Source organism: Acomys russatus, chromosome 5, assembly GCF_903995435.1.
Source record: "Acomys russatus chromosome 5, mAcoRus1.1, whole genome shotgun sequence".
NCBI lineage: Eukaryota > Metazoa > Chordata > Mammalia > Rodentia > Muridae > Acomys > Acomys russatus.
Window position 1 is genome coordinate 24,143,406 of NC_067141.1, and position 4,247 is coordinate 24,147,652.

Consider the following 4,247-nt stretch of genomic DNA (forward strand, 5'->3'; position numbering starts at 1 on the left):
TGAGCCCCTGGAAATGAACAGTGCAAAGGGCAAAGGTTGTGGCGGGCCTGAGGTGATGCTGTGATGGTAGCTGAAGGAGCTGCACACTCCGTGGGGACCACCCCATGCCAGGATCTTGCTCTCCACCCCATACACAGCCTCCTTCTCAGGCTTAGAAAGAAGCATCTGGAAGCAAACAGATGGGAAGTGGAGTAAGTAAATGTGATGGGTCTAGCTCTGGAGAAAACAGCACAGCGTGGTCAGGCTGTGTAGTTACAAAACAAACAAACAAAACAAAATAAATAACAAAAAACCCAACAACAACAACAAACCAGCTCTTTTAAAGTTAATTAATAAGTAATTAATTTTACATTGCGATCTCAGCTTCCCCTCCTTTCTCTCCTCCCAGTCCCTCCCTCTCACCTCACCTCCCTGCCACCCTCCAGTCCTCCCTTTCTTCTCATTAGAAAAGGCTCAGAAACCCTCCCATGGATATCAGTCTGTCTTGGCATATCAAGTTGTAGTAGGACTAAGCACATTTTCTATTGTGTCTAGGCAAGGTAGCCCAGTTAAGGGAAAGGGATTCCAAGGCAGGCAACAAAGTCAGAGACAGCTCCTGTTCCTGCTGTCAGGAGTCCCACATGAAGACAGGGCTGCACCACTGTTACATGTGCTGATGGCCTAGGTCTGTCCATGTATGCACTCCAGTAGTTCAGTCTTTGTGGGCCCGATGTGCTCAGGTTAGTTGGTTCTGTATGTTTTCTTGTGGTGTCCTTGACCTCTCTGCTCCTTCAATTCTTCATCCCTTTCTTCCATGGATGCCTCAAGCTCCACCTAATGTTTGGCTGTGGGTCTTTGCATCTGTTTCCATCAGCTGCTGGGTGAAGCGTCTCAGATGACTGTTATGCCGGGCACCCATCTGCAAGAACAGCAGAATATCATTAATAGTGTCAGGGGTGGGCTCGTTCTCATGGCATGGGTCTCAAGCTGGGACAGTCATTGATTGGTCGTTCCCTCAGTTCCTGCTTGATTTTTACTCCTGCATATCTTGTTGGCAGGACAAATTGTGGGTCTAAGGTTCTGTGGCTGGGTTGGTGTCCCAGTCCCTCCATTGGAAGTCTTTTCTGGTTACAGGAGATGGTGGATTCAAGCTCTGTACCCACCCCGCCCCCACCCCCCATTGCTAGGAGTCTTAGCTCTGGTCACCCACGTAGATTCCTGGGAGTTTCCATTGTCCTAGGTTTCTAGCTCCTCCCAGAGATGTGCCCCTCCCTACTGATTCCAGATCTCTTTCCCTCTGTCCTCCCCACACTTGATTCCTTCTGCTTCCCTCCCCAACCAGGTTCCCTCCCTGTGTTCACCCTCCCATGTCTATTCTATTTCTCCTTCTCAGTGACTGACCCCCCCCTCCCCCAAAGGATCCCAGCAAAGTCTCTAGTGTCACCACATTCACTGGGGAACCCAACATGTGTCCTCAATGCAAGAAGGGAGTGTACTTTGCTGAGAAGGTGACATCCCTGGGCAAGGACTGGCACCTGCCCTGCCTGCCCTGTGAGTGTTGCTCCAGCACTGACTCCAGGCAGGCGTGCTGAGCACAATGGCCAGCCCTACTGCCCCAAGCCTTTCTATGGATACTTTTTGGACCCAAGGGAGTGAACCCCGGTCCTGTGGGCATCTATATCTATGACAAGGACCCAGAAGGCACAGTTCAGCCTTAGATGGGCAGATGCTGTCCTCACAGTCCCCCTGTTTGACCCTGAGATAAAGTGACCAGTTGCCTAATCCTGCCTCTGTGTCTTGCCTGCAAAACTAGGTCCTAAGTGATGGAGGAAAAAGCCTGGCTAGTCTTCAGAGCAGTCCAGAACTTCATGGCTATTTCTTTGTGTCACCTTGGCATGCCCAATGTTGCCCACTACCCACTTTGTGTCTTTGTATCTCCATAGCCCCACGTGTCCTGTGTCCCTGTACCCAGCATTCTCTCTGTTCCAGTGTCCCCATGCTCCTCATAGCTCCCCAAGGTGGTTGCCCTGTGATATCCCTGCTGCCCATACCTGCCCATCAGTATTATTTATGCTCTGCTTGTTGGTGGTCATGGCCATGAGCTCACAGCATTCCCAGGGTGAGGGAATCCCTGCAAGGAGGCTTTTGCTGGTTTCTACACTATATTCCTCACATGGTTCACAGCTATGGAGACATTCGTGGTCAATAAATGGTTTGGTTTGAAGGGAAAAAAACCATAGCTGAGCAAGTATCTTTGGGGTATGGTGGAGCCCCGGAGTGGTATACCTGGGTCTTGAGGTAGAACTATTGCCAATTTTCTGAGAAATTGCCAAATTGACTTCCAAAGTGGTTGTACACTCTCACTCACCAGCAAAGGAAGAGTGTTTCCCTTGCTCCACATGCTCATCGGTATGAGTTGTCACTTGAGTTTTTGGTGTTAGCCATTCTGTAGCCAGGGTTGTTTTGATTTTGTATTATCCTGGCAACTAAGACAGTTGAACATTTCTTTAAGTGTTTCTTGGCTGTTTAAGATCCTCTGTTGAGAATTTTTGTTTAGAGCTGTGCTCTATATCTTAATTGGGTTATTTAATTTGTTAATATCTGGGTTTTTTTTTTTTTTTTAGTTCTTGATATATTTTGGATATTATCCCTCTGTCAGATACATGGTTGGTGATGACCTTTTCCCATTCGGTCGGGTGTAATTTTGTCCTTTTGATGGTGTTCTTTGCCTTATAGAAGTTTTCAGTTTCATAAGGTCCCATTTATTAATTGTTGATCTTGACTGCCTGAGCTGTTGGTGTTTTGTTCAATAAGGTGTCTCCTGTACCAATGTGCTCAAGGATATTCCACATTATCTATTCTATAAGATTTAGTGTAACCACTTTTATGTTGATGTCTTTGATGCACTTGGACTTGAGTTTTTTGCACAGTGATGATATGGGTCCATTTGCATTCTTCTACATGCATGCATCCAGTTAGTCCAGACTATTTGTCTAAGATGCTTTCTTTTTTCCATTGTATAGCTTTGGCTTGCCAAAAATCAAGGATTGGTGGGTTTAGGTGTGTTTCTAGTGTATGAGTTTACTTCTGAGTTTTCAATTCCATTGATCAACCTGTCTGTTTTTATGTCAATACCACACAATTTTTAATTATGTTGCTCTGTAAATACGACTTGAAATCGGGGATAGTGATTCCTCTAGAAGTTATTTTATTGTACAGGATTGTTTAAGCTGTCCTGGATTTTTTGTTTTTCCATATGAAGTTCAGTATTGTTCTTTCAAAGTACATAAAGAATTGTGTTAGAGTTTTGATGGGAATTACATTGAATCTGTAAATTGCTTTTGGTAAAATGAGCATTTTTACTATGTTAATCTTACTGGCCCATTAGCATAGGAGATTTTTCCATCTTCTCATATCTTCTTTAACTTCTTTTTCTTCAGAGATTTGTCATATAGGTCTTTCATTTGCTTGGTTAGAGTTACATCAAGATATTTTATATTACTTGTGGCTATTGTAAAGGCAAATTTCTTTCTCAGCTCATTTATCATTTGTATATAGGAGGGCTACTAATATTTTTGAGTTATTTTTTTTATCCAGTATCTTTGCTAAAGGTATTTATCAGCTTTAGGAGTTCCCCAGTAGAATTTCTGGGGTCACTTACGTGTACTATCATATCATCTATGAATAGTGATATTTTGACTTCTTCCTTTCCAATTTGTATGCACTTGATTTCCTTCAGTTGTCTTATTGCTCTAGCTAGAAATTCAAGTACTATATTGAATAGATATGGAAAGAGTGGACAGCCTTGTCTTATGCCTGATTTTAGTGGAATTTCTTTAAGTTTTCCCCCATTTAATTTGATGTTGACTATATCAGCTGTATATTGCTTTTATTGTGTTTATGTATGAGCCTTGTATACCTGCCTGATCTCTTCAAAATTTTTATCATAAAGGGCTGCTGCATTTTTAGTACCTAATGAGATATTCATATGGGTTTTTTTCTTTCAGTTTGTTTGTATGGTGGATTACATTAATAGGTTTGTATGTGTTGAATTATCCCGCATCTCTGGGATAAAGCCTACTTGATAATGGTAGATGGTGGTTTTGATGTTTTCTTGGACTCAGTTTTTTAGTATGTTATTGAGTATTTTTACATCAATGTTCAAAAATTAGTCTAAAATTTTCTTTCTTGGTTGAATCTTTGTGTACTTTAAATATCAGGGTGGCTGTGGCCTCATAAAATTAATTTGGCAGTGCTCCTTCTGTTTC

At 42.8% G+C, this 4,247-nt stretch overlaps 1 pseudogene; it reads left to right on the plus strand.

The window, feature by feature from the left end:
- The first annotated feature begins 1,445 nt into the window (after positions 1-1,445).
- LOC127189984 (cysteine-rich protein 2-like) lies at positions 1,446-1,697 on the plus strand (annotated as a pseudogene).
- Positions 1,698-4,247: the final 2,550 nt, after the last annotated feature.